The sequence below is a fragment of the Lithobates pipiens genome, unplaced genomic scaffold (genome assembly GCF_037356315.1).
Source record: "Lithobates pipiens isolate NorthernLeopardFrog02 unplaced genomic scaffold, aLitPip1_a1.2 Scaffold_8, whole genome shotgun sequence".
In the NCBI taxonomy this organism is placed as follows: Eukaryota; Metazoa; Chordata; class Amphibia; order Anura; family Ranidae; genus Lithobates; species Lithobates pipiens.
The window spans coordinates 2,847,628-2,870,537 of record NW_027507903.1 but is presented as its reverse complement, the minus strand read 5'-3'; the positions used below and the strand labels follow the sequence as shown (position 1 = coordinate 2,870,537).

General features: G+C 44.9%; 1 protein-coding gene across 1 annotated transcript in view; it reads left to right on the top strand.

Annotated features, from left to right (window-relative positions):
* Positions 1-22,382, top strand: part of FRMD5 (FERM domain containing 5) — a 198,885-nt gene extending 176,503 nt beyond the window's left edge. The window contains exon 15 of the mRNA XM_077472651.1: positions 18,810-22,382. The gene's annotated coding sequence lies outside the window, so the exon portion shown is untranslated. The remainder of the gene's footprint in view (positions 1-18,809) is intronic.
* The last annotated feature ends 528 nt before the right edge of the window (positions 22,383-22,910 follow it).

Genomic DNA, 22,910 nt, shown 5'->3' with positions numbered 1-22,910 from the left:
TTTTGCGCTATAAACAAAAATAGAGCGACAATTTTGAAAAAAAAAAAAAAAAAACGCATTATTTTCTACTTTTTGTTATAATAAATATCCCCCAAAAATATATAAAAAACATTTTTTTTCCCTCAGTTTAGGCCGATACGTATTCTTCTACATATTTTTGGTAAAAAAAAAAAATCGCAATAATCGATTATTGATTGGTTTGCGCAAAAGTTATAGCGTTTACAAAATAGGGGATAGTTTATGGCATTTTTATTAATATTTTTTTTTATTACTAGTAATGGCGGCGATCAGCGATTTTTATTGTGACTGCGACATTACGGCGGACGCATCGGACATTTTTGACACACTTTTGGGACTATTGTCATTTATACAGCAATCAGTGCTATACAAATGCAGTGATTCCTGTGTAAATGACACTGGCAGTGGAGGGGTTAACCAGTGGGTGGCAGTGTAGGGGTTAAGTGTTCCTAGGGGTGTGTTACTAACTGTGGGGGGGGGGCTGGGCTTTCATTTAGTGTACACTGATCTCTGCTCCAATCACATGGAGCAGAGATCAGCGTCACTTGTTGCTAGGCAGAACGGGGAGATGCTGTTTACAACGGCATCTCCTCGATCAGCCGCCCCCGTGAGACAATCGAGTCTGCGGGACCCGCGACCGGACTCACGGGGGTCCCGGCCGGCACGTGAGCTCGGCGCGCACGCGATGGCAGGGCGGCATTTAAAACTGGACATACCTGTACGCCAATATGCCTGCCCGTGCCATTCCGCCGACGTACATCGGCGTGCGCCGGTCGGGAAGTGGCTAAGGGAATATTCGTGTTTATAAAATGCACCTATAAGATCTATTTATACCCACTCCCCCCTTATACATAGGGGGAAGTTGCACTTTGCAAGGACATTTTCTCCAGAGCTTGTTCAAAATTCACTTTGCAAAGAATGCCCAAGGAAAATGAATAAAAATAAAAAATAAAAATACTAATTTTTCCTTGCACATGATTGGATGATGCAAGTCAGCAGAGCTTCACCTCATTCTCTGGGGAAAATTCAGTTGCAAAGTGAACAGTCTTTAGTAAATCATACCCATAATCCTTTGTTTAATAAAGCAAAACAGCACTAATAATACTAATCAATGGAAGTCATCTTCCCGTTGCCTTTGGGCTATGTCCCATGTGAGGTTGGGGGGGCACAGTAAAATCTCACGGCTGAGCCACACTTTTTACAGCCCCAAACTGCTACACTGCAGAGGCGGTGTCTGGGGGTGTACACATTCCAAATTCTGGGGATGCGGGGCATGGTACCCACGCTCAGATTTTGACGGTTCAACATGCCATGTTCACCAGTGGCGGCCGGTGCTCCATCGGTCAGGAGGACGCAAAACAGAAACGCCACCACACCCCCCCCCCCCCCCAGTTGCAGGCTCGCTCGCTGATCAATTGGCACTTACCCTATCCAGGTTGTGGCTGCAGCTCCCCCCCCCCCCCCTTGCATCTCCACCGTGTCCCATCAGTCACTGCTTCTCCTCCCGGCCAATCGGGTCTAGTAGTCCTGGAGCAATGGGGTCTTAGGACTCCCGGCCAATCATGTCTCAGGAGCCGCTTCCTGATTGGTTGGGAGGAGAAACAGGAAGATATTAGCAATAGCAAATATTAATTTGCTTAATGTCACACAAGTGGGTGGTCTCAGGGTGCGGTGCTCTGCAGCCTGTGCCCACCCTTGTTTTAAGCCAATTAGAGCCTCAGGCTTTAATCATGTGCTTCAAAAAGGAACAAAAAAAAAAAAAAAGAAACATTAAGGCTGGGTTCACACTGAAGCGATGCGGGAACGCCGCGAATCCGCGGCGGGTTCCCGCATCGCATACCTCCCGCCGGCAGTTCACACTGCCCTATGCGGACTGCTGGGAGTGTCAGTGAAACGTTAATGACGCCCCCAGATCAGTTCGCATATCGCAGTGCGATCTGCAAACTCGGACAGGAATCGGATCGCATGGTGTGAACACCCAATGCGATCTGATTCTGCTGCGGACCAAAAAAAAGGGTCCCGTGCGAGTTTGTGGCGGGTGCGATGCGAATTCAGCCATACTATCTGTATACTATCTGTATACTATCTGTATGGCTGAACTCGCATCGCACAGAGATCGGATGTGATTTGCACTGCAGTGCGGTGCGAATCACATCCGGGTCTCCTAGCCGCCGCAGTGTGAACCCAGCCTGAAATCCATGTGTCTGGTACCCCCGCATGTAGATTAGGGGCCGGTCGCATGCATTAGGGGGGCAGCTCCCTTGCGCCTCGTATGGACGTGCCGCCACTGATGGTCACGATGATTTGTGGCTTTAGAAGGAAAACCACCTTAGAGTAGCACCGGATACATGTAAGCCATTCATGTAAGCCTCAGTAGTGCGGGATTCAAGGGGTACCGCCTCCTCACCGCCTGGCAAATGCTCTCCGAAGAGCGATCTTATTGCAGATCGCTTATCGGAGATCAAAACACATGTGAACGAGCCCCCTCTGCCACGAAGGAAGAAGAAGTCAGGTCGCTGCTGAATTTGGAGAGTCTGTAAATAAAGATAACCGGATCACGGAATCATATTATAGGCGGGAAGCCAGGACTAACAAAGGCTGATCCCTCCATTCCACAAACGTATTATCATGTAACTCAGACCTCTCCTTTTATACGTAATGGGAAAAGTAAACGGTTAGCCGAGGTCAGGGGACAAAAATAGTCTTAGCGCTTTTTATTTAATTTTTAATCTGTATTAATCATGTAGGGTGATGTCACAGATCTAGAAATACGGACGTAGTCTATAAAATAGGGCTGTATCTGTTTCATCAGTCGTGCCGTTCATTGTTACAATTTTAACAAACATTTTGTATAATGACATAAATACATCCAACTGCCACTGCACAGGAATGTCAGTATTATACTGCACTGACACCAACTGCGGCGGGGACATCTAGAGGCTGACTGGGAGTACTGCATGCTAAGAAATAGAAACAATGTTTTTAAATTTTACGAAGTGCGTATATAAATGGCAGTCTATTTTATATCAATGATATCTACTGTATCCAACCATATTTAGATATAGTGAAGGGAGACAGGATTTTAATTGACCATTGTATGTTCAAATTGTTTTTTTTTTTTTACATTTAATGGTCTAATGCAGTGGTGGGCAAGCTGCAGCCCTGCCGCTGTTGTGGAACTACATTTCCCAAGAGCCGCACACCGTTATCACATGATCCCCATGATTAAGCTTCAAAGGGGGGGAGCGAAATGTGTTGAGGGCGTGGCCTGGCTGGAGTTTAGGCTGAGGCTGCCATTCATCTCAATTCATGCACATGGGTCCGCTTAATGATGCGTGTCTTATGGATCATTTCCTTTGACATTGCTGCAGCTTGGACCCAGGACCAGCTCCCTGTCCCTGCCTGCACTCACAGAGGTGGACTTTACCTCTCTACCTGAGCGGCACCTAAATTTGGTCTTTTTGGTTTACATTTCCCATAACGCAATGCAAGACTGGCAGTTACACGCAAGACTACATGTCCCATGAGACTTGGCAAGATTGACAGTTACAAGCATGACTCTACATGACTCATGAGGCATTACAAGACTACAAGCATGACTCTGCATGACCCATGGGGCATTACAAGACTACAAGCATGACTCTGCATGACTCATGAGGCATTACAAGACTACAAGCATGACTCTGCATGACCCATGGGGCATTACAAGACTACAAGCATGACTCTACATGACTCATGAGGCATTACAAGACTACAAGCATGACTCTGCATGACCCATGAGGCATTACAAGACTACAAGCATGACTCTGCATGTCCCATGAGGCATTACAAGACTACAAGCATGACTCTACATGTCCCATGAGGCATTACAAGACTACAAGCATGACTCTACATATCCCATGGGGCATTACAAGACTACAAGCATGACTCTACATATCCCATGATGCAATCAAGACTACAAGCATGACTCTGCATGACCCATGAGGCATTACAAGACTACAAGCATGACTCTGCATGTCCCATGAGGCATTACAAGACTACAAGCATGACTCTACATATCCCATGGGGCATTACAAGACTACAAGCATGACTCTACATATCCCATGATGCAATCAAGACTACAAGCATGACTCTGCATGACCCATGAGGCATTACAAGACTACAAGCATGACTCTGCATGACCCATGGGGCATTACAAGACTACAAGCATGACTCTACATGACTCATGAGGCATTACAAGACTACAAGCATGACTCTGCATGTCCCATGAGGCATTACAAGACTACAAGCATGACTCTGCATGACCCATGAGGCATTACAAGACTACAAGCATGACTCTGCATGTCCCATGAGGCATTACAAGACTACAAGCATGACTCTACATGACCCATGAGGCATTACAAGACTACAAGCATGACTCTACATATCCCATGGGGCATTACAAGACTACAAGCATGACTCTACATATCCCATGATGCAATCAAGACTACAAGCATGACTCTACATGACCCATGAGGCATTACAAGACTACAAGCATGACTCTGCATGACCCATGAGGCATTGCAAGACTGACAATTACAAGCATGACTCTGCATGTCCCATGAGGCATTGCAAGACTACAAGCATGACTCTACATGACCCATGAGGCATTACAAGACTGACAATTACAAGCATGACTCTGCATGTCCCATGAGGCATTACAAGGCTACAAGCATGACTCTACATGTCCCATGGGGCATTACAAGGCTACAAGCATGACTCTACATGTCCCATGGGGCATTACAAGGCTACAAGCATGACTCTACATGTCCCATGAGGCATTGCAAGACTACAAGCATGACTCTACATGTCCCATGATGCATTGCAAGACTGACAATTACAAGCATGACTCTGCATGTCCCATGAGGCATTGCAAGACTACAAGCATGACTCTACATGTCCCATGAGGCATTGCAAGACTACAAGCATGACTCTACATGTCCCATGATGCATTGCAAGACTGACAATTACAAGCATGACTCTACATGTCCCATGAGGCATTGCAAGACTGACAATTACAAGCATGACTCTACATGTCCCATGAGGCATTGCAAGTAGGGTTGCCACCTTTTCTTCAAGCCAAACCCGAACACTTTAGCGGCACAGGGCACATTTGTTTTCGTAGTATACACAATAGGATTATAAAAGACCTGGGACACCTTTGGGTGCCCCAAGGAGAGTGGTAATGCAGCTTGCTGTGGCAAACAGTGGGTGTGGCCAAACTGCTCTTTCTGACATCATGGCCCCCCCTGATGCCAAACCTGCCTCCAGACAGCGGCCCACAGCTCCCGAATGGCAACAGATTTTTGTGTGACTACAGTGGAACCTTGGTTAATGAGTAACATGGTTGACGGGCGTTTTGAAAGGCGGGGGGGCGCCGGGGACACTCGGAACGTTTTGCAACTGTTCGGAGCCATTTGGAAATACTCTGAATCACTTAGAAATAGTCGGAAACGCTCAGTTCCTGAGTGTTTCCAAGGCTTTCCGAGTTCAGCCGACTTGTCCCCGAGTATATCTGGCGCCCCCCCCCCCCCACCTCTGGCCACATGCGGTATTGCATGCAATAGAAGTCAATGCGGAACAAATTATCTTCATTTCCATAGACTTCTATGGGGAAACTCGCTTTGATATGCGAGTGCTTTGAAATACAAGCATTCTCCTGGAGCGGGTTATGCTCGTAATCCAAGGTTTCTCAGTTACTTGGGGAGCCACAGCCCAGTCTAAATAATGTGTCCGGGTTTCAGGCAGACTGAAACCCGGACACAAGATTCCAAACCTTAACTGTCCGGGTGAATCCTGGACAGGTGGCAACCCTAATTGCAAGACTGACAGTTACAAGCATGACTCTGCATGTCCCATGAGGCATTGCAAGATTGACAGTTACAAGCATGACTCTATATGTCCCATGATACATTGCAAGACTGGCAGTTACAATCATGACTCCCAGAGGCAGAAGCACGATAGGACTTGTTGTTCTGCAACAGCTGGAGGGCCACAGATTGCTCACCCTGGTCTAATGTATTGTTCTTTCCAAAAACCAGCTTCTATTTTAGAAAATTAAAAGGTAGTCTCACTGGCCAAATATTTCATGCTTTAATGCATTATCCATCAGAAATATAATGTCTAATCTAAGCTTGAGCAGGATAGCGTTGTAGCACCTGCCTATCAACCAAAGCAGATTAGCTTTGCTGCAATAGCTAGCTGTATAGACACAGCCTGCCTGCACTCTTCATGTATAAATAGTTGCTGTCAGAATGTGACACTAGACATTAGTTCAGAGATTTAAATGGTGTAAAGAGAAACTCCAGGCAACAGGGAACCTACGATGTGGGAGGGGGGGGGGGGCGCAGCACCCAAAAAAAGAGAACACTCAGCCTGCAATTCCAGAGTGTGTGATAGAAGGCTGATAAGGCAAATTTGGATTCCGATGACCACAAAATTGTATCAGATAATTACCGTAATTTTCTTTTTTCTGACGCCAGTCTGTGGAGGTATACTACCACATGTATGCTGCCATGTTGACACCAGGAAAGTTGGGTAAGTCAGCAATGTCAGGCGAATGCCAGCATTAAAATTAGAGCCCAGTGGTCTGTGAGCCTGCAATGGGTTTCAATACATTTGCATTATTGCACATTAAAATCAGTTTGCCGAATATGACCGTACATGTAAGGGCTCCATCCAATGTGTGGCCACGGACAGATCCTAAAATCAGGTGTACCTGGAATCATTGAGGGTAGATTTACTTAAACTGGTGCACTCAAGAATTTGGTGCAGCTGTGCATGGCAGCCAATCAGCTTTTAACCTCAGCTTGTTCAGTTAAGCTTTGGCAATAAAACCTGGAAGCTGATTGGTTTCTATGCAGAAGTGAGCCTGATTGTGCACTGTTCAGCTTTAGTAAATAAACCCCACTGTGCTGTACATAAGTGGCGAGTGTTCTCTCGAGTAGAATGTATGCGCTCGGCCCATTTAAGCCAAACTGAGCACATGGAACCCATTTACATAAAAAAAAACAAAAAACGGACTTCAACTACAGATCACATGCATACATGGATACCCGGAACAAGGCTGAAGTTTGCTGGAGCTGAAGAGGCAATTATCAGTGTTGCCAACACAAGTCTCAGTGAGGAGTATGGGGCAGTGATCTCGGACACGCAGGAGTGTACCATATCACACTGAGTGGGTGGTAATAGTACACAACAAGGTGACGCATGCCCAGTATATATATATATATATATATATATATATATATATATATATATCTGCGTCCATCTTTAATTTTTTATGTATTTTCTTCATTTCATTGGCCAATTATACGGACAGCTTACCACCACGTCGTGATGATTCTACGTTTAGAACGTTACCCCCATTGTGTACCATGGTCTCATCATGCGTGTTCTTGGAACCCATGCATTAGGGCAACGCGTTTGTGTTCGATCGTTATTTTAACTGAGGGAGGGGGGGGGGGGTCTGTTGGAATGTCTGAATTCTATCTGTGTGCGCGGTGAAGGAGATGTGTGTATTCTGATTGGATGAATTAGGAGAAACTGTGTGCTCTGTATGTATGCTACATATCTGCCCATTATGTTTATGCCATCGTATGTCACATATACTATGTACATATCAGAAAAAAGCAGATCATCCATGATGGAGATGTGTATACGAGTCTTCAGTGTAAGCACGGACTTAAAGGGAAGTTACAGTGTTTCTTTTTTTATGAAAGTTTGTAAACTGATATTTTATATAATTTTTTTAAAATTTAAATGTTTACAAATAAACATTTAATACAGGGAGCGTCCATGTTACTGTGTGTGCAAGTGTATGTGGGCTGTCTAATTAGAAAGCCCAGCACCAGCTCTGCACCTGTGGGTGGCTCACTAAAGGGATCATCAGTAGGAGGAAGGAGGTCCTGATTCCTCTCTATAGATCTTTATATCACTAGAGGGGTCACCAGCGGGAGGAAGGAGGTCCTGATTCCTCTATATAGATCTTTATATCACTAGAGGGATCACCAGCAGGAGGAAGGAGGTCCTGATTCTTCTATATAGATCTTTATATCACTAGAGGGGTCAACAGCAGGAGGAAGGAGGTCCTAATTCCTCTATAAATATCTTTATATCACTAGAGGCGTCACCAGCAGGAGGAAGGAGGTCCTGATTCCTCTATATAGATCTTTATATCACTAGAGGGATCACCAGCAGGAGGAAGGAGGTCCTGATTCCTCTATATAGATCTTTATATCACTAGAGGGATCACCAGAAGGAGGAAGGAGGTCCTGATTTCTCTATATAGATCTTTATATCACTAGAGGGATCACCAGCAGGAGGAAGGAGGTCCTGATTCCTCTATATAGATCTTTATATCACTAGAGGGATCATCAGTAGGAGGAAGGAGGTCCTGATTCCTCTATATAGATCTTTATATCACTAGAGGGATCACCAGCGGGAGGAAGGAGGTCCTGATTCCTCTATATAGATCTTTATATCACTAGAGGGATCACCAGCGGGAGGAAGGAGGTCCCAATCCCTCTATATAGATCTTTATATCACTAGAGGGGTCACCAGCAGGAGGAAGGAGGTCCTGATTCCTCTATATAGGTCTTTATATCACTAGAGGGGTCACCAGCAGGAGGAAGGAGGTCCTGATTCCTCTATATAGATCTTTATATCACTAGAGGGATCACCAGCAGGAGGAAGGAGGTCCTGATTCCTCTATATAGATCTTTATATCACTAGAGGGATCATCAGTAGGAGGAAGGAGGTCCTGATTACTCTATATAGACCTTTATATCACTAGAGGGTTCACCAGCAGGAGGAAGGAGGTCCTGATTCCTCTATATAGATCTTTATATCACTAGAGGGATCACCAGCAGGAGGAAGGAGGTCCTGATTACTCTATATAGACCTTTATATCACTAGAGGGTTCACCAGCAGGAGGAAGGAGGTCCTGATTCCTCTATATAGACCTTTATATCACTAGAGGGTTCTCCAGCAGGAGGAAGGAGGTCCTGATACCTCTATATAGATCTTTATATTATTATACACAAATCATATAGTGCCAGAAGTTTGAGCAGTGCTTTACAGTGTAAAGGGGGGACAACACAATTACAGTACAGTTCAATACAGAAAGAACAGTAGGGCCCGGCTTGTACATTCTAAAGGGAGGGGTTGGTGGTACAAAAGGTAATAGCTGCAGAGAATGATTTGATGGGGGTGGCTCAGGGACAGTTAGGTGGGTGTGGGATAGGCTTCCCTGAATAAATTAGTTTTCAGGGATCTCCTAAAGGTGGACAGGGTAGGGGCTGGGGCAGGGAGTTCCAGAGGATGGGAGAGGCTCTGGAGAAGTCCTGAAGGCGAGCATGAGAGGAGGTAACAAGGGAGCTAGAGAGCAGGAGGTTCTGGGAGGAGCGGAGGGGACGATTTGGGTGATATCTGCAGATGAGGTTGGTGATGTAGCTGGGGGCGATGTTGTGGATGGCCTTGTATGTTGTGGTTAATATTTTGAATTTTATACAGTGGGGGAGGGGAAGCCAGTGAAGGGATTGGCGGAGAGGAGCAGCAGTCACGGATCGGTTAGTGAGGTGTATTGGTCTAGCAGCAGCATTCATAATAGACTGAAGGGGGATAGCCTGCGTAAGGGTGGGCCATTAAGGAGAGAGTTGTAGTAGTCGAGGCGGGAAAGTACCAAGGAGTGAATACGTTGTTTTGTGCTGTTAGTCAGGAAGGGTCAAATTCTGGAGATGTTGTGGAGGTTAAGGTGGCAGGATTTAGCCAGTGATTGGATATGGGGGCTGAAGGAGAGGTCAGAGTCAAGGATTACAGCCATTACCCTGGCATGTGTGGAGCGACCAATGGTTGTTCTTTTGATCTTAATGGTGAAGTCATGGGGGGGGGGGGGGGGTCGTGAAGGAGGAAATATAACAAGCTCAGTTTTAGAAAGATTGAGTTTGAGAATGTGGTATGACATCCATACCGATATGTCACCCAGTAAGTTTGAGATCCGTGAGGTGATTGAGGGGGTGAGTTTAGGAGTGGAGAGATAGATCTGGGTGTCGTTGGCATAGAGGTGGTATTGGAAGCCATAAGAGGCTATCAACTGGCCCAGGGAAGAGGTATAGAGAGAGAATAGGAGGGGCCCAAGGACAGACCTTTGGGGTACCCCAACAGGAAGAGGAGTGGGGGAGATGGAGTTGTAAGTGACACTGAAGGTGCGCTGAGATAGATAGGAGGAGAACCAGGATAATGCAGAATCACAGAGGCCAAGGGAGTGTAATTTTCTGAGGAGGAGCAGGTGGTCAACTGTGTCAAAGGCAGCAGAGAGGTCTAAGTGTATGAGTATGAAAGGGATCATCAGTAGGAGGAAGGAAGTTCTGATTACTCTATATAGATCTTTATATCACTAGAGGGCTCACCAACAGGAGGAAGGAGGCCCTGATTCCCCTATGTCGATCTATATATCACTAGAGGGATCACCAGCAGGAGAAAGGAGGTCCTGATTCCTCTATATAGATCTTTATTTTACTGGAAAAATCACCAGAAGCAGGTCCTGATTCCTCTATATAGATCTTTATATCAAGAGAGGAGTCACCAGGAGGAATGTCCTGATTCCTCTATATATAGCGTTAAAGTACTGGAGGAATCACCAGCAGGAGGTCCTGATCAAGAGAGGAATCACCAGCAGGAGGTCCTGATTCCTTTATATAGATCTTTATATCACTAGAGGAATCACCAGCAGGAGGTCCTGATTCCCCTCTATAGATCTTTATATCACTAGAGGGGTCAGCAACAGGAGGAAGGAGGTACAGATTCCCCTATATAGATCTTTATATCACTAGAGGGATCACCAGCAGGAGGTCCTGATTCCCCTCTATAGATCTTTATATCACTAGAGGGGTCAGCAACAGGAGGAAGGAGGTACAGATTCCCCTATATAGATCTTTATATCACTAGAGGGATCACAAGCAGGAGGAAGGAGGTCCTGATTCCTCTATATATATAGATCTTTATATCACTAGAGGAATCACCAGCAGGAGGAAGGATGTCCTGATTCCCCTATATAGATCTTTACATCACTAGAGGGGTCACCAGCAGGACAAAGGAGGTCCTGAATCCTCTATATACAGTAGATCTTTATATTACTAGAGGAATCACCAGCAGGAGGAAGTATTTCCTGATTCCTCTATACAGATTTTTATACCACTAGAAGGATCACCAGAAAGAGGTCCTGATTCCCCTATATAGATCTTTAGTGACACCTCATTTCGAATATTGTGTCCAGTTCTGGAGACCCTGCTTACAAAAAGATATTGATAAGACAGAACGAGTCTAAAGATGAGACATGAATGAAACCTTTACATACATCAAGGGGGTGCATAAGGTTCAGGAGAGCAGGATTTTCATAATGAAAACAAAATCAAGAACACGGGGACATGACCTCAAACTAACTGGAGGAAAGTTCAAAACTAGAATGTATTATTTTACTGAAAGGGTAGTTGATACTTGGAATAAACTTCCAGCAGAGGTAGTGAGACAGTCAACAGTAAATGTTTCAAACGTGCTTGGGACAAGTATCGACCTATACAATCATACAGTTATTGAAAAAAAACACATGTATAAAACAGGCAGACTCGATGGACCACTAGGTCTTTTTTTTTTTTCTGCCGTCACATTTCTATGGCGTGTTCCTCCTCCCCTCCGAGTCAGTTATCTGTGGTGTGAAACCTGAAATCCATCTGTTCAGGTTTGTATTCACACCATAGCTGTAAGCAAGCGACCTGAAACCCAAAAGTACCAGATTCACGCATGCACCCTTGCTGGTTGCAGAATGTAAACATGAAATATTTGTGAGCAGTATTTCATATATAACGAGATAAAATGAAATACATATTCTACATTTTTTTATTCCTAATTTAGACACAGAAATCTGGAAAAACACTATACCTTTCCTTTAACCTCAGAGGTGTAGGGTGTGTGTCTGTGTTTTTTTTCAAGGCTTACAAGCATCATTCAAGGTCTGTGGTAAGCCTTAGGAAGCAAGAGGCCTACGTCTCGACGTTTTTGTAGGAGAACGCAAGAGATCTGTACGCACGTGTTTGAATAGGTGAGAGTCTATGTCTGTGTATTAGGAAGTGTGATGTGTACGGTGTGCCTGGTGCAGGGAACGAGGCCAGCCGGGAGTTTTAGCACACTGCAGTTTTCCTGAAGGGTTGCGCTGTAAAGCTATTCATTATTGTAAAGTCAAGAGAAGCCCAGGACATAAATAGCCTTCCTAACCCTTTTGATCAGCTTGGTGAGCTGGTCATTGAAGAACTTACCACATAATGGCGTATGTGAACAGTATTTCCTCCTGTATTGCTTTGAAGGCATCTAAGGCTGTAGGCATCTTCTGCATAGTCCACCTCGATGTCCTATGACATGCCCATCAAGTTAATGGTGTTTTCTTTGGGTGGAGTACTACCGAGATAAACAAGGAGACCTCTCAAGATAAATATCACACCCTCCTTTCCTTATCTTGTGCTGAGAACCATTACATCAGCTCAGAGGAAATGCTTGTCTGCATGATACCCTCAGTTCTACATTCATGAGGTCGATTAGGAGAACGCATGATACCATGTTTAGGAAGACTGCAGCATGCTCATTGGAGATCACCAGATATACGTCCTACTGGTTGTCTCTGCATTTCATTCAACGAATACAGGATTGCTTGTGCCTTTGTATGTGAGATATGCTTGCTTAACCTATGGGGCAGTTGTGTGATCGGCACCTGTGATGATGAGGTTGGGTTCAGTCCAAACCCAAGTTCGTCAGGACTTGACCTAATATGAGCACATGGCCCGATTAGGTCAATGTCACTGACCTAACATGGCCATATAAGGTCAATGATGTCACAAGCATCCCCACCCTTTGGTATACATGGAGCTGTGGGGGTGGGACTCTCCTGCCTTCAGTGACATCTAACGGGGTTTGGACTAACTTGGGTTCAGGCCAAATCTAAGCTTATCCCTGGTATGCAAGTGGGAAAGGTGTAGACACTCCACACCCAATACGTCCACATTTTTGATAATTGAATGTGATATAGTTCCATGTTTCACATTTATACAGAAATGGCTTAGTTTAAGGGAAGCCATCAGGAAAGCTTTTTCCTGTAACAGCTGAATCTTTCATCCGGCACTGGCAGAGATGAAGTCCATTAGTCTGTTCTCTTCTGGACCTAGCACCACTCCCTGGAGTTTTGCAATGGTATCCCCCAACTGGCACTGCCAGAGAAGAGGTGAATTCGGTGTCCTCTTGACCTTGCACCACTCCCTGGAGTTTTACAATAGTATTCTTCATCCAGCACTGCCAGTTGAAAAGGTGCACTAATCTGGTCTCTTGTGGACCAAGCACCACTCCCTGGAGTTTTGCAATGGTATCCTCCAACTGGTACTGCCAGAGAAGAGGTGAATTAATTTGGTCTCCTTTGGTCCTAGCACCACTCCCTGGAGTTTTGCACTGGTATCCTCCATCTAGCACCACTAGAGAAGAGGTGCATTAGTCTTGCCTCTTCTGGACCTTGCACCACTCCCCAGAGTTTTTCCATGGTATTCTTCATCCTGCACTGCCAGAGAAGAGGTGCATTAGTTTGGTCTCCTTTGGTCCTAGCACCACTCCCTGGAGTTTTGCACTGGTATCCTCCATCTAGCACCACTAGAGAAGAGGTGCATTAGTCTTGCCTCCTCTGGACCTTGCACCACTCCCCGGAGTTTTGCCATGGTATTCTTCATCCTGCACTGCCAGAGAAAAGGTGCATTAGTTTGGTCTCCTCTGGACCTTGCACCACTCCCTGGAGTTTTGTAATAGTGTCCTGCATCCAGCACTGCCAGAGAAGAGGTGCTGTCGCCTGGTCTCCTCTGGACCAGGTACCACTCCCTGGAGTTTTGCAATGGTATCCTCCATTCTGCAGTGCCGGAGAAGAAGTGCAGTAGTCTGGTCTCCTATGGACCTTGCACCCCCTCCCTGGGGTTTTGCAATGGTATCCTATAACACTACAATGGAAGCTTCAGCTAGGACAAGTAACAGCTCTCCTGATAATCCCTATATAAGAGGAGTAGAGGATGTAGCTTTGAGGTTTCTTTTAATTATCAAACTACCAGTCATGTTTTTTCATCCCCTCCTCACCTGTGTAATAGAACAATGTGTATCCCCGTGTTTTGTATTAGAAGGAGCTGGGAGATGGAATTCCGATTTTCTGTCTTATGACTCTATCGTTACATTAGAAGTCTGAGGAGATTGTCTGACTGCAAATATTGTTTACAGATGCCGGCTGGAAAGCCAGTCTGTACAGATCCATATGAAACTATTGTGTTCGTTTAGGAGAAGCAGGTCCACCAGAGCTGTGCGTCACAAAGTGTGAGATGTCTTGTGTCCTCCCACCCTGTAGGTGTCATTGTTGTTTTTTTTTGTGCTTTGTAGCTAATGGCCTATTTCATTTCCAGTGGACCTCCTTACCCATTCCCCCACCCGGCGGGGGATGTCTCTTTTGCCTCCAAACATATTATCTTACTTTTGTATCGCAGAGACTGTTTCAAGGCTATATTTTAAGAAAATAGTATTATTTTGTTATCAAGATTACATTTAGTTTTTTTAATTGCTTTTTAGACTTTCTGTTGGTTGTGCTATGTGAATAAATGAACACAATGATAGATGTGTAGTGAACTATAGTCACAGAGCAACTTGATGGCTAAAACAAAACAAAAAAAGAAAAAAAAAAGAAAAAAAACAATTGTAAAAAACTAAACATAATAATACACAAGAGAAGGTTTATCCTCCAACATGGTGTGTGACAGGTTAGGAATAGGCTACTGGTTGTTGAAAGGCTCCATGAGAAGTTGATGTCTCAGTTTTGGGTGGTATCAAATCATCATGGAGGAAATATGGCACCAGCAAAGCTCTTTATTCTTGTATGATGAAAAAGAGATGTTTTGGGACCCTGCGGTCAGCTCACATGCTCGAGAAAGGGTCCTGAAACAGTGCTGGTCTATGTCAGTGCTCTCCAAACTGAAGCCCAGGGGCCAGATGCAGCTCTTTGCTTGCCCTTATCTGGCCTTTGGGGCACTATTGTCCCAGTGATACGACACACTATTCTGCCAACTGATGTCAACAATGGGGCACCATTTCTTCCATTGACATCAACAATGGGGCACTATTCTTCCCAATGATACGAACGAGGGGGCACTATTGCTCCCAAAGATGCCAATTATGGGGCACTATTCCTTCTATTGACACCAACGATGGGGCACTATTCCTCCCAATGATACCAACAATGGGGCACTATTCCTCCCAGTGATACCAATGATGGAGCACAATTCCTACTACTGATACCAACAATGGGGCACTATTCCTCCCATGGATACGGGACACTGTTCTGCCAACTGATGTCAACAATTGGGCACCATTTCCCCCTTTGACACCAACAATGGGGCACCATTGATACCAACGATGGGGCCCTATTCCTCCAACTTATACTAAATGTGTTGAAAGTTACTGATGCCAGGAAAATATCCACTCCCGCTGGCTGCAGTCCAGCCCCCTAAAGTCTGAAGGACAATAAACAGGCCCTTTATTTAGAAGGTTTGGAGACCTCTAGGCTATGTGATCATCCAAAAATAAAGAGCTTTAAACTTTCAAACAAGCTTGTCGGTGTGTGCTGGCACCATATTTCATCCATGTTGTGCACTGTGACCATTCAAAATCATTGCAGCATCCTTTTAATCACAAGGTCAATTGCAGTAGAGGCGTATTCCTCTTGCAGACCAACGTTTTAAAGCTGAATTACAAGAATCCAGCAACTTTGCAAAAAGTACAGACATACTACAAGTTAGGTCTAACGAGGGTCATGCCACCTCCTGGACTTATCTCTATTATTTATGTCTAACAGATTTATGGTTCTCCCAGAAAATACACGAGAGACGCTCTGGACTATGAAAAGGGAGAGAAGCACACACACCACAGTTTTGCCCTCCCCTCCTCTCTGTTTTCCATTCAGAGAAGCCTTTGTATTTTGTGAATGAGTTAACATAATACAAAGGCTTCTGTGATTGGGCAGGCACAGCAGCTGCACTGACTCTACACCTTAAGGAGCTGAAACCAGAGCATCCAGCGTGAGAGAGCTCTGGGAAGCTACCTTCCTGGAGCACAATAAACCTGTCAATTAAAGAGATAAGTCCACTAGGTGGCAGGCACCTTGTTGGATTTAACCCATACTATGCCTGCACTTTTTACACAGTTGCTGAATTCCTGCAACTTTGAGAAGCTTCTGAGATCATTTCCAGGTCATGGACAGTTGCATTTCAGTTGTATTTCATCCCCCTTGTAAGCTGCATTGCATTCCCCGACCTGTATGGGGAGGAGAAGCAGTGCTGAAATGAGCAATCACCAACACTGGCCCTAAGGATGTCTGTCTCTTGGATTCCCAACTTTAATTTTACTGTCCTTTTCAAATGTATCGCCCTGTCTTGAATTCATAATACAGTTTGGCAGAAAGTGGAAATATAATCACCACTATAGTCCCTGAAATATGAAACTGAGATATCGATTTTGCATGGAGTTTGGCTTAAAGATTTTTCCACCTGGGAGCTCATTACACGCACCTGCTGAGATAGACCGAGTACACTTTCATGACCCCGCTGACAATACTCCTGTCAGCCGAAGCAAGCAGCTTCTATGGTAAAATTATTAACCTCCTTGGAAGCCAAATTAAGAGAAGTGTGTAACTGAATGTGAAAGCACTTTAAGCTTCAACCCAGAACAAAAGGTCAAAGCGCACTGCAGTTGCAATCTGCAGCGGGTGTCAATTTTAAGTGAACAACACTCCCGAGACAAACGCAGCGCATTTGCCTGCATTGGATCGCATGGTACAGAAGCAGACAAGTACCATGTGGTCCAGTTGCAGTGCGTTACCAACAGTAGCGCATGCACTACTTTTGGTACAGTGCGATTTGAGCCAACTCAAAGTGAATAGGCTCAGATAGCACAGGAATAAATGTTAAGTTCACCTTTTACGTAAGCAAGCCCATGCAGACAAAGAGACCCAGTAGTTAAAAAATACACTGTGCCGCTTTCAAAAAAATATTCATAATCGACAATATTAGAAAGAAACTCACGCAAATGCTTGGTATCGGTCCCGATACCAGTACATACCTAGTTTTAATGCAGACGCATGCCTGTAGGCATTTTCTGTCACCCATGAAGCCTGGTCGAAATACTGCCCAAGCTTACATTGCTATGTCTTAGCCCAGGAAATGGGCTACAACAAAATGGCCACTGAGCAGTCTTCTTTGAGGACAACTAAAGCGATAATTTCTTTAGCTGTCCTCGAAGGCTTGGTGGCCACTTTGTTATAACCCAGCGAGTGAGATGGGAAAGGACTGCAACAATGGGAGAATCCTGGTGGCAAATGTGCAACTGGGAAGCTTTTCATTTAGGGAACAAGGCCGCTTCCTTTGATGCTGGGGGTAAGCGCCCCCAATTGCCTGCTTTCTTTGATGCTGGGGGTAAGCGCCCAATTGCCCGCTTCCTTTGATGCTGGGGGTAAGCACCCAAGTGCCCGCTTCCTTTGATGCTGGGGGTAAGCGCACCCCAATTGCCCGCTTCCTTTGATGCTGGGGGTAAGCGCCCCAATTGCCCACTTTCTTTGATGCTGGAAATAAATGCCCAATTGCCCGCTTCCTTTGATGCTGGGGGCAAGCGCCCCGATTGCTCGCTTCCTTTGATGCTGGAAATAAGCGCCCAATTGCCCGCTTCCTTTGATGATGGGGGTAAGCGCCCCAATTGCCCGCTTCTTTTGATGCTGGGGGTAAGCGTCCCAATTGCCTGCTGGGGGTAAGTCCCCCAATTGCCCAGTTCCTTTGATGCTGGGGGTAAGTGCCCAAAAGCCCGCTTCCTTTGATGCTGGGGGTAAGCGCCCCAATTGCCCGCTTCCTTTGATGCTGGGGGTAAGCGCCCCGATTGCTCGCTTCTTTTGATGTTGGGGGTAAGCGCCCCAATTGCCTGCTTCCTTTGATGCTGGGGGTAAGAGCCCAATTGCCTGCTTCCTTTGATGCTGGGGGTAAGCACAAAAAAGCCTGCTTCATTTTATGCTGGGGGTAAGCGCCCCAATTGCCCGCTTCCTTTGATGCTGGAAATAAGCGCCCAATTGCCTGCTTCATGCTGGGGGTAAGCGCCCTGATTGCTCGCTTTCTTTGATGCTGGAAATAAGTGCTGGGGGTAAGCACCCAATGACCTGGGAATAAAGCATGAGGTAGGAATGTAAACACTGGGTTGCATTTCAGCCAGGCTTCATGGGTGACAGAGAAGGCCTACAAAATCTTTACAAAAACAGCACAGTATATTTTAAACTACCGGGTCCCCTTGTCTGCATGAGCCAGGTAATGTAAAAGGTAAACTTAGCCTTTGGGACTCTATCAAGTTGTGAAACACCTCTTCGAGGAGCCTGTGATGGAATCAGACTCTCGGACTGGTAATGGAAGCACTGCTCTAGAGCGAATATATGGTCCTGGAGGGGCTGCTTCCGTCACAGCATTCTATAGCAGGCATACTGCTGTATGACAAAATCCTGTTAAGATGCAAAACACTGCAATATATACAAGGCCTGTGTCGAAAGGAATGCAAAAGTGGACAAAACGTTTTTATTAACTTTCACAGGTCATTAAAATTGTACATGTTGGTAAAGTAACTCTTCCTCTATAGTAACTCCTCGTCTTCTTTTTTCATTGCAGGTAAATAATGGATTCCAAGCAGAAGCAATGTGCCTTCAATGAGTTCTTGATGAAGGAGGGGTGCCGGCTGTCCCACATCCACAGAAGGCTCCAGAATACTTATGGAGATGACACCATTGGTATGAGCAATGTGCACAGATGGATGAAGACGTTTGGATATGGGTAAGAATGGAAACCAGTACTGAATTCAAACTACGAAGTGGAAGACTATCAGGGTCGGACAGCCGGCACCCCTCCTATGTCAGTGACGGCACATTGCTTCTGCTTGGAATCCATTATTTACCTGCAATGAAAAACAAGAAGAATTACTATAGAGCAGTGATGGCGAACCTTGGCACCCCAGATTTTTTTTTTTAAACTAAATTTCCCATGATGCTCAGGCACTCTGCAGTGTAGTTGAGCATCATGAGAAATGGAGTTCCAAAACAACTGGAGTGCCAAGGTTCGCCATCACCGACATAGGTAGGAGGTTTGCAGGCTGTCCGACCCTGATGGTCTTCCACTTCGTAGTTTGTCTTCAGTACTGGTTTCCATTTTTACCCATATCCAAATGTCTTCACCCATCTGTGCACATTGCCCCTATCAATGATGTCATCTCTGTAAACAGTGTGCACAGACTGGGTGAAAATGTTTGGATATGGGTAAGAATGGAAACCAGTACTGAAGACAAACTACGAAGTGGAAGACCATCAGGGTTGGACAGCCTTCACCCCTCCTATGTCAAGAACTCAGTGATTATACATTGCTTCTGCTTGGAATCCGATATTTACCTGCAATGAAAAAGACGACGAGGAGTTACTATAGAGGAAGAACGACCTATGTAAGTTAATGAAAAAAGTTATGCCCACTTTTGCATTACGTTTGGTACAATCTATAGGTGTATAAAATGCAAAAGCGGGCATCACATTTTTATTAACTTACACAGGTCATTCACATTTCACATGTTGGTAGAGTAACTCTTCTTCTATAGCAGTGATGGTGAACCTTGGCACCCCAGATGTTTTGGAACTACATTTCCCATGATGCTCAGCCACACTGCAGCATGCATGAGCATCATGGGAAATGTAGTTCCTAAACATCTGGGGTGCCAAGGTATGCTATCACTGTCCTATGTCAAGAACTCAATAACGGTACATTGCTTCTGTTTGGAATCCATTATTTACCTGAGATGAAAAACAAGAGTTACTACAGGAGGAAGAGTCACTATAGAGGAACAGTCACTATAGAAGAAGAATCACTATAGAAGGAAGAGTTACTATAGGAGGAAGAGTCACTATAAGAGGAAGAGATACTTTAGAAGGAAGAGCCACTATAGAAGGAAGAGTTACTATAGAGGAAGAGTTACTATAGAGGAAGAGTTACTATAGAGGAAGAGTTACTATAGAGGAAGAGTTACTATAGAGGAAGAGTTACCATAGAGGAAGAGTTACTATAGAGGAAGAGTTACCATAGAGGAAGAGTTACTATAGGAGGAAGAGTCACTATAGAGGAAGAGTTACTATAGGAGGAAGAGTCACTATAGGAGGAAGAGATACTTTAGAAGGAAGAGCCACTATAGAAGGAAGAGTTACTATAGAGGAAGAGTCACTATAGGACAGCCATTCTCAACCAGGGTTCAGTGGAACCCTGAGGTTCCTCCAGAGGTTAAGGGTTCCTTGAGCTGTGGCTGATGAACCACCTATTTGATGATGCCTACAGAGTTCAAAGTTCACACCACTTAGCAAAGCCAGCAGCATGACACCAAATATCCTTTTAGCTGTCTTTAAGGGTTGCATTCTGAACACCACTTTATAGGGGACATTCTTCCTATTGACCACTGATATAAGGAGCGTTGTTCCTATTGAGCCCTGATGATTTGGTTTTAGTAAGGGTTCCTCGAGACATGAAAACCATTTTTGGGGTTCCTCTAGGGTTAAAAGGTTGAGAAAGCCTGCTATAGAGGAAGAGTTACTATAGAAGGAAGAGTCACTAAAGAGGAAGAGTTACTATAGAAGGAAGAGTCACTATAGAGGAAGAGTCACTATAGAAGAAGAGTCACTATAGAAGAAGAGTCACTATAGAAGGAAGAGTCACTATAGAAGGAAGAGTCACTATAGAAGGAAGAGTTACTATAGAAGGAAGAGTTACTATAGGGGAAGAGTCACTACAGAAGGAAGAGTCACTATAGAGGAAGAGTTACTCTACCAATACGTGACATTTGAACGACCAATGTAAATGAATAACGTTATACCCACTTTTGCATTACTTTTGGTACAACCCATATATGAATGAATGAATGAATGAAATACTTATATAGCGCACAATGCGAACTGAATCGCCTCTAGGCGCTGTCTATATATATATAATAAACCATGATCCATATCTGTAATCCTGAAATAAAGACACAAACTCACTCCCTACTGATGCCTTTGGGCTGAGATCTATAGATGACATACTGCGTGTTTGTGATGGATATACTTGACTCTCGGGGGGGATCAGGTCCAGATGTGCCACAGATAAAAGCCCCACACAGAGACATCACAAGCCATTGTTTCTGGTAGCCGATGACTTTTCCTGAGTATTTCTGATCATTTCTTCTTACACAGCCGGTGTAAGGATAACCTGCTAACCACTCTACAGTGGCAAGCTGGACTATGCAAAACACGTCAGAGGTGCATGCAAAAGGATAGTCATCGCCTCCCATTCTGATCAGAGAAGAGAGGGGGTAGATTGATTAATCAATACGTCTTTTGAGCTGCCTGCTTAGTAAATGCATGAAATTAATAACCAGCACACTGATATCGTGAAAGACGCCTTTAAAAAAAATAAAAAATAAATAAAAAGGACTTGGGATCTAAAGCCACGCTTATGAAAGGAGCCATTTTATACGGTCTGTGGCCGCTCTACATTCCATATTGTCACCAGTGCTTATCTGTGTCATTGTCGGGGGCGTAGCTGGATTCTACGCTCTGTCCCCCAAATACCAGACAACGATCACTTTTATGCCAACACTGGTGCCATCCAATAGTTGTCTTGTTACCGAATATCAGTCCTAGTATAGGAATCGCTCTGCAGTCAGGAGCTTCAATTCATGTTCATGGTGTGTAAAACAAATAAAAATAAAAAATCCTTCTATGCAGTTTTTTTTTTCTTCTAGAATTTGCTCTAGAACGATCGATTCATTCTGGTGCTGAGTTGCTTTGTGACTGTATCAAGCATTAGAAAAATAAAGCTGCCTTACCAAGGCGCATCCCATTGCTGTTTTTTTTTTTTTGTTTTTGTTTGGCGTAGGGAATTAAAAAAAAAAAAAAGTCATGTGTTCTTCCCAGATCTGCCCGTTTCCTATTTTGCGCACATATGTTGCGGTCACGCATGAGCCAGTAGACCGCGTGATATATCTGCCGAGGAAACTTAACGCAACTGTGAATCTTCTAAGTCCTCATCCAGCTGATAATGGACATGTCCTTGTGCCAATTTCCGGATCATGTTTTCCCCACAGTGCCACCCGCCATGGGGTGTGGAGAAACCACATGCATAATGGTCCTTACCTGGGACAATATTTTTAAATAAGAATAAAAGATGTATCATGATCCACTCTGGGCTCCGTGTGTCTCATTTGTTGGTATGGTTAGCATATACGCTGGGATTTGCAATCATGGGGGGGAGGAATCGGTTAAAGCCCGGCAAGGGGCCTGGAGCAGGTTGGGCACCTTGTAGAGGGGCAGCGGGATGCCGAGTGCTGGGACATGTTCTGGGTTCCCACACCTGGCACTGAAATGAGGCCAAGTGTTCTCCGCCTGACAGTAGAAGTGTAGTTTCATCTTGCCATCATGATGGAGAGAACGGCGTGGAAGTGTGTGATCTGGTAAGTAGGCTGCCACAAGTGGGCTGCCGGTGACCACCAATGCGGGGGGGGGGGGATGGGTTAACTGACACTGACCGCCGATGTAAGGAGGGGGGTTAGGCGATGAAGGTGGGGAATTAACAGCGTTGCCACTGACCACCAATCCTGAGGATTTTTAATGCAGTCACTGGTACCAATGCAGGGGGTTGTTATACAAAAAAATACCCTTCAGCATGGTTGTCAGTGGATGCTATATTTGTGGTCACTGACACGGATAC